Source organism: Emydura macquarii, unplaced genomic scaffold (assembly GCF_026122565.2).
Source record: "Emydura macquarii macquarii isolate MOO-44397 ecotype Brisbane River unplaced genomic scaffold, CSIRO-AGI_Emac_v2 contig_2846, whole genome shotgun sequence".
In the NCBI taxonomy this organism is placed as follows: Eukaryota; Metazoa; Chordata; order Testudines; family Chelidae; genus Emydura; species Emydura macquarii.
In genome coordinates this window covers 3,570,314-3,578,827 of record NW_027132983.1, presented here as the reverse complement: position 1 = coordinate 3,578,827, position 8,514 = coordinate 3,570,314, and the positions used below count along the sequence as shown (strand labels likewise).

General features: G+C 41.7%; 1 long non-coding RNA gene across 1 annotated transcript in view; it reads right to left on the bottom strand.

The window, feature by feature from the left end:
- Nucleotides 1-535: 535 nt before the first annotated feature.
- The window catches only part of LOC137166396 (uncharacterized), a 33,084-nt gene continuing 25,105 nt past the window's right edge, over nt 536-8,514 (bottom strand). The window contains exon 3 of the long non-coding RNA XR_010923685.1: nt 536-772. This is a non-coding gene — a long non-coding RNA (uncharacterized lncRNA). The remainder of the gene's footprint in view (nt 773-8,514) is intronic.

Below are 8,514 nucleotides of genomic sequence, written 5' to 3'. Positions count from 1 at the left end.
AGCCACTTTTACTTCCGCAAGGAAACTGCAAACCTTAAAGTGTGGTTCAGTTCTCAAAAGAGGCTCTGTAAAAATAGGAATCTGTTTATTACGTCTCTGTGATTTGCATGTCAAATGTTCTCAGGTTACAAGGATAAATATTTGTTTCTGTCTTCCAGCTCTGCAGCCTCTTTTTCTTGTGCATCAGCCTAAGTGACATAAATCTTGCAGCACAGATTATGATCTCTCACTGGGTTTGTGCCTTTAATGGTTTTCAACTGTGCCATCAGTGACTCAGCACAAGTAATTTAGTAAACTATCCTGCTGATGATGCACAAGAACGAACAGAATCCAGCCCAGTTTCTTAAACCATATTGGCTCCACATGGCTAACTGCAGTAAAAAGCTGTAAAAATGTATGTTGGTCATGACAGTAAGCGGATAAGTAACTGCACACACACAAGAAGCTGATCCAATAAGCAAGAAAATACTGTTTAAAGTACCACATGCTGGGTAATAACATGAAAGGACTCCATGATCACAAAACTAACCCAGCTCTTTATTAAGAGAACTATTTACAGAGATGCTGCAAATTGAATTAGCCTTCTAGTCAGCTCAGTTACTAATGCCTCCTCCAACCTCTCTCCTCCTGCAACTAGCATTCCTCACTCCAAGTTCCATGAAGGTTGTTATAGCTACTATTTTTATAACATACAAGTATTACAACCAAGACTGTAGCTGCTGCTGCTGCCTCCTCCTCCTCTCCCCTTGGGGGTTGTGTCCTGGAACGCTGCCTAATTGTAAGAAAGGAAAAATATTTACTGGTCAACAAGGACAAACAGGAGAAAAAGGGAAAGTTACACAAACAAGACTGCACACTACAAGTTTCATGTTTTGTTAAAGCTCAAAACACAGACAGTCTTCATCACAAACTCTGCTAAACTGCACAAAGTGACTTCTAAGGAAGTTGCATACACACAACTGATGTAATAGTATGGCCTTACAAGTCTAAGGGGAACTATCAAAGACCCCTACAGTGCTTCTGATACAGGTATATCAGGATTATGAGTATTGTGGAACACACGTGGTGAGGATTTTTCTTGCAAGATCATGGTGAACTCAAAAAGAAAATAGGGTCAGAGGATAATAATTGGGGAGGCAGAAACTCAAGAAAATAAACAGTTGGCAGAGAGAGAAGAAGTGGGCCAGATGAAAAAGATGAGCTAGGATGATGGGAGAAGGCACAGGAGAGAAGGAAATCTTCTAGACACAGGAAAAAGTGGAAAGTAGATGGGACACAACAGGAAGGCACAGGATAAGAGGAAATCTAATAAACTAAAAGGGAGCGAGCAAACAATTAGAAAAGAGAAAGAACTGAGTTAAATAAAGAAGTGGAAGAAAGGAGATGACAGAATGGAATAACAGAAAGCACCCACACACAATATCAAAATTAGTGAATCTTAATGGATACTTTATGCATGCTAATTCTAGACTCCTTTCAGGGGTGTGTCCATGACTGAATTATTTCATTATGGTGTAAAGATCACTGGGTGCTTAATAGTTCTTCATCAAGGAAACCATTCAACTAACTCCAACCTTACAAAGAGACCACCTCCACCTGCTAGGGCAATGGTTCAGTAATGACTCAAAGAGAAGAATGCCACCTGAGAAATCATCAACATTATAGGCCAAATTCTGGCTCATGAGCAAATGGCCAACGAAGGGGTGTGCATACACGCTATAAAAGTAGTATTATCCATTATTTTGGTTGCTGGCAGAAACCATTCATACTCATGTGCTGGAACTCGTACCTACCGCACCCCCTGGCTTGAAGTGGTTTCCATTATGTACAGGGTTTACAGTTTGGTAACTTTGGTTCAATGGCTCTCAGCATCCCCACTACAAAAATTGTTCCAGCACCCCTGCTCATACTTACATATTTATACTAGGAGCATAAATAATTTGTAAGGGGAACCTGTGTATAAAGACTGTCATCTGATTAGACAGTATAAATGTACAAACATGTAGATCATAGCCCTTAATCACTGAGTCCTCCTTCAAAATATAGACTCCTCTGCGGCTTTTATTGCACATCCTCCAGAGCAGCCTTGTTTTGAGGGGAGCCAGATTTGTAGCAGTCAACTCCAACATGGCAATCCTCTATGCTGAGTGCATTTTTTGGTGTCTGTATGCAGTGCTATGCCAGACCTTGGCCCTTTGTCCAGAGGATGTCTAATTGGACTGGTACTAAGAAATATCAGCCATAGCCTAAGCAATTTTGTTCATGTACGAATTCTCCAGAAAAGAGAGATAATCGAATCAATGTAAAAGGCTATCTTAAAAAATATGAAGAAAACCCAGAAGAAATATTTTTTTCATGATTTGTATTTTATTAGTGTTCGATTTAAAAAGCGATCAGATCACTGAGGTAAAATTACTTTCCTTTCTGTTTGGGTACACCATCTGGAACATGTACTTGAGAAAGACAGTGCTGAGTGTGATTTTTTTTGCCATTGCTGTTTGAAGTCACATTGTTCCTATTCTACTATAATTTACTAATTCATATTTATTTACATTCACTTTTTTAAAAAATGACATTTTGTTTAGAGAATAAACAATAACGAAAACTAAATTATCTGATTATTTACACCGTGTGAATGCCATGCTATCTTGTTTGACAAGGAAATACCTTATAGTTTCCTATGTAATTGAGGATTAAAGAATTTAGGAAAATAGTGCTGTATTTTTCATCCACTTTGCACTCCATCCTTTGGAATCTCCACCACAGAACAGAAAACTAGTAGGTCTGATTCCAGAATCATTATTTTAATGGTGGACAGTATTAAATCAGTAGCAATAGAGCTGGTATTTCTCAGCCAATGGTTCTTTTTAGAAAAGATCTTAATAAACATGCCACAGAAGACAACAGAAAGAGAATATATGTCTTTTCCATTTTAAATGACTTTTCTTTCGGTAAAACAGATTTAATGGCAGAATGAGGTCATTCAATTTATCCCAGTGTCAAGCCATAGAAGAACCAGAGTATCACTCTTCATGAAGAGAAATTTCAATAGCAATTACTGCCAGCTTCCAAGAAATCAGAGGTTTGTCTCCTTCTTTTGTTAAGCTCAGACTATGGGGATAGGGACCTGTCTCCCACATAGCAGACTGCGAGCTGATCATTTTATTACCCTTTGATTTACCAACTTTTGTCAAATTGCTATTGACAGAAATGATAGTTGCTTCTGCAAGGCAGCAATTAAAGTTAATGTGCAATATTGGCCAGTTAATTGCTAAAAGCTAAGACCCCTTGCTGAGATATAATTCTCATCTGCTTTTTATTGGCATCCTTCCTTTCTCTACTGATTAAAAAAATTAACTTTAATTTCTGTTTGCTGTGTACACAGCATCTGTTTTGTACCTCAGTGAGATATTCTTCTCTGCATTACAAGTGCAGTCATTTAATGAGTCGCTCTTTTTCAAAGAAAACTACATGGGCAACATAAAATAATTTACTTCAAATGGAAGTCGATCTCTTTAAATAACTGCAGATTTGCATATGCTATGATTTGGTATCCATGCATATAAACACCAAAATAAAAAAAAAGGAGGGCTCAGTCCTCTATTCTTTGCACAACTTCTGCCAAAGTCAAAGGCCAGGCCCCTGAACACAAGATTTGCCATACCGTGATCAGATCTAGTCCAATGTCCTGCTCCTGGCAGTGGTCAATATCTAATATTTCAGTAGAAGGCAAAACTGTCCATAATATCCAATTGTGCAGTGGAATACATATGTGGGTGTATATCTAAGGGGGGCAGGAGGGTCACCAACTTTCTTTCCTGAATATCAAAAAATCTGTTTATGCCCTGAAGTGTGACACACTTTTAATGATCAGGTTTTAGGGCCAATATTTCAGTCACTTCACACTCAAATCAATCCTTTTGCTTTCACTGGGAGTGTCACACTTTTAGGATAATTACACCTATATCCTCCTCCTCTATAGTCCACTTCAGTCAGGTCTCAGGCCTCCAGCCATCACCTGTCTCTGGGTAGGGACCCGACTTTGTCCCAGTCCCTTCTGACCAGGGTTTTAGGGCTGCACAGTCCCCTGCCATACACTGTGATGAGATTCCCAGCAAGCTAGTTTCCCTAAAGTGCAGCACCTATGCACTGCCTTCTCTCTGGGCTTGTCTACACTCCCGCTTATGCCAGCAAAAATTTTGTCGCTCAGGGATGTGAAAAAAACACCCCGCTGAGCAACATAAGTTTTGCCAGCATAAGTGCTAGTGTAGCCACGTTAAGTCGGCAGTAGAGAGCTCTCCCGCCCACATAATAAAACCACCTAAACAAGGGGCAGAAGTGATGCCAGCGGGAGAACTCTCCCACTGACATAGCACTGTCTACACTAGCGCTTATGCTGGCAAAACTTATGGCGCTCAGCAGGGTGGTTTTTTCTCACCCCTGAGTGACAAAAGTTTTGCCAGCATAAATGTGAGTATAGACAAGTCTGAGAGTTATGAACCAAATGTATTGCCAGCAGTTACAAGTTAGAATACAGCATTTTCTCAGCAGAATACATTTATTTTTAGGACAAAAGCATCACAGATAGAACATATAATATGCTTACTAACAAACATACCAGGAGTCGCCCATCTTCCTTATGTGGACTTAGTAGGTTAGTATCCCTTTCAACCCTTCTGCAAGGGTTGGGGTCTCGCTTGGACAGAAGGGCCTTTCCATTTGCTGAATCAAAAACAAGACCCTGTGTCAGTTCAAGCTCATCCTCTTACACCAAAAGCCCTTTCTTAGCTTCCTTCCTATGGAAAACACAGCTTGAACTAGTACATGCAAGCCATCCCAAGGGTTGATACCTTCCTGGAATTATTTACAGTTTGAGTGATTTGCCTTTATCACCCCTACTGTCTTGGAGGAGCTGTAGTAACCATTCCCCATGGAGTAGAACACAATCATACATAAACCATTCATAAATTAAATACAGTGCTCCCCAAAGATATTGCATGGGATTGCATTATCTGGCACAGGGGGGTTTGACTCTGTCTCTGGGTTAAGCTTAGAAGCAAGAACAATATGAGTGATGTCGTGGTGGGTGTCTGTTATAGACCACCAGACCAGGAGGATGAGGTAGATGAGGCTTTCTTTACTCAACTAGGGAAAGTTTCCAGTTCACAGGACCTGATTCTCATGGGAGACTTCAATCACCCTGACATCTACTGGAAGAGCAATACAGCAGAGCACAAACAATCCAGGAAGTTTTTGGAGAGTGTCGCTGACAATTTCCTGGTGCAAGTGCTGGAGCAACCAACTAGGGACCGTGCTTCTCTTGACCTGCTGCTCACAAACAGGGAAGATTTGGTAGGGGAAGTAGAAGTGGGTGGCAACCTAGGCAGCAGTGACCATGAGATGGTAGAGTTCAGGATCCTGACAAAAGGAAGAAAGGAGAACAGCAGGATACGGACCATGGACTTCAGAAAAGCAGACTTTGACTCCCTCAGGGAACTGATGGGCAGGATTCCCTGGGAGGCTAATATGAGGGGGAAAGGAATCCAAGAGAGCTGGCTGTATTTTAAAGAAACCTTATTGAGGGCACAGGAGCAAACCATCCCGATGTGCAGGAAGAATAGCAAATATGGTAGGCGCCCAGCTTGGCTTAACAAAGAAGTCTTTGGCGAACTTAAACACAAAAAAGAAGCTTACAAGAAGTGGAAGCTTGGTCAGATGACTAGGGAGGATTATAAAAATACTGCTCGAACATGCAGGAATGAAATCAGGAAGGCCAAAGCACAATTGGAGTTGCAGCTATCAAGGGACGTGAAGGGGAACAAGAAGGGTTTCTACAGGTATGTTGCCAACAAGAGGAAGATTAGGGAAAGTGTGGGCCTCTTAGAGAATGAGGGAGGCAACCTAGTGACGGAGGATGTGGAGAAAGCTGAGGTACTCAATGCCTTTTTTGCTTCTGTCTTCACAGACAAGATCAGCTCCCAGACTGCTTCACTGGATGGCACAGAATGGGAAGGAGGCGAACATCCCACAGTGCTGAAGGAACAGGTCCAAGACTATTTAGAAGGATTGGACATACACAAGTCCATGGGGCCGGATGCAATGCACCCGAGGGTGCTGAGGGAGTTGGCTGAGGTGATTTCAGAGCCATTGGCTATTATCTTTGAAAGCTCGTGGCAACAGGGGGAGGTCTCTGATGACTGGAAAAAAGCAAATATAATGCCCATCTTCAAAAAAGGGAGGAAAGAGGATCCAGGGAACTACAGATTGGTCAGCCTCCCATCAATCCCTGGAAAAATCATGGAACAGGTACTTAAGGAATCTATTTTAAGGCACTTGGAAGAGAGGAAGGTGATCAGGAACAGTCAACACGGATTCACCAAGGAAAAGTCATGCCTGACCAACCTGATTGCTTTCTACGATGAGGTGACTGGCTCTGTGGATGTAGGGAAGGCGGTAGATGTGATATACCTTGACTTTAGCAAAGCTTTTGATACTGTCTCTCACAGTATTCTTATCAGCAAGTTAAAGAAGTATGGGTTGGATGAATGGACTATAAAATGGATAGAGAACTGGCTAGTGCATAGGGCTCAACGAGTAGTGATCAATGGCTCCATGTCTAGCTGGCAACCGGTTACAAGCGGAGTGCCCCAGGGGTCGGTCCTGGGGCCGGTTTTGTTCAACATCTTCATTAATGATCTGGAAGATGGGATAGATTGCACCCTCAGCAAGTTTGCGGATGACACTAAGCTGGGGGGAGTGGTAGATACCCTGGAAGGTAGGGATAGGATACAGAAGGACCTAAACAAACTGGAGGATTGGGCCAAAAGAAATCTAATGAGGTTCAACAAAGAAAAGTGCAGAGTCCTCCACTTAGGAAGGAAGAATCCCATGCACAGCTATAGACTTGGGACCGACGAGCTAGGCAGCAGTTCTGCAGAAAAGGACCTGGGGGTAACAGTGGATAAAAAGCTGGATATGAGTCAGCAGTGTGCCCTGGTTGTCAAGAAGGCTAATAGCATATTGGGCTGCATTAGGAGGAGCATTGCCAGCAGGTCGCAGGAAGTGATTATTCCCCTCTATTCGGCATTGGTGAGGCCGCATTTAGAGTATTGTGTCCAGTTTTAGGCCCCCCACTACAAAAAGGATGTAGACAAGTTGAAGAGAGTACAGCGGAGGGCAACAAAAATGATTAGGGGGCTGGAGCACAGGAATTATGAGGAGAGGCTAAGGAAACTGGGCTTGTTTAGACTGCAAAAGAGAAGAATGAGGGGGGATTTGATAGCGGCCTTTAACTACCTGAAAGGGGGTTCCAGGGAGGATGGGGCTAGGCTGTTCTCGGTGGTGGCAGATGACAGAACAAGGAGCAACAGTCTCAAGTTGCAGGGCGGGAGGTCTAGGTTGGACATTAGGAAAAAGTTTTTCACTAGGAGGGTGGTGAAGCACTGGAATGGATTACCTAGGGAGGTGGTGGAATCTCCATCCTTAGAGGTTTTTAAGCTGAGGCTTGACAAAGCCCTGGCTGGGATGATATAGCTGAGGTTAGTCCTGCTTTGAGCAAGGGGTTGGACTAGATACCTCCTGAGGTCCCTTCCAACTCTAATATACTATGATTCTATGATTCTAAGATTGCAGGATTGGGTCCTTAGTTCTAGTAGTCACATAATGACCAATCCTTTACAAAATCTACTCGCTTTGTCCCAATGACCTCCTGAGGCAGTAAATTTCAAAGGCTAACCATATGCTCTGGAAAACGATCTCATCTTCAGCTTCTATTTCTACAAAACAGGTTACAGTAAGCAGATGATTAATGATGTATTATTTAGATGCAAACAAATCAAAATACTTTAATTTCTAGGAGCTCTTTGTCATGATAGGAATGGGGAGTGTACATATGTGTGAGAGAATGGATATTTACATGCAGACTTACTCTGATTTATTACTTGTAATGAAGTAGTCCCTAAAGGCACCAATCAGGATCAGAGCCCCATTGCATTAAGCACTGTACAAACACATAGGATAATATTGTCCTAGTCCAAAAGAGTTTACACACACATATGCAGAATGGTTCCCCAATATCTTATAAAGAAAAACCATTCTCTGAATCTGTTTGGGACCATTAATTATACAATATGAAAAACTAAACTCTGCCTTCTAATTCTGTGAACTATGTAACCAGCTTTTGAGTTTACAATTAAGATACCTTGTCATGTGGCCTTGAAAATGCTTGCATTTCAGTGCAACATAATGAAAGCAGCTTGAGAAAACAAAGAAGGATTTAAAATACTCTACTGTATGTTTGGTTCCAAACATGTTAAAATCTTAAAAATACAATCTGGTAGGTAATGTTATTTCATATTCTAAATATCAATCATCTATATACCAGGGCTCCCATTACTGTAACCACACGAACACTTTGAAAAAAAACAAAAAACAACCCATTCCACTGCTGCCAAAAAAATATTGGTGAGAAGAGATAGGAACCCTCTTTGAGATGGCACACTTAAAAAAAGTAAA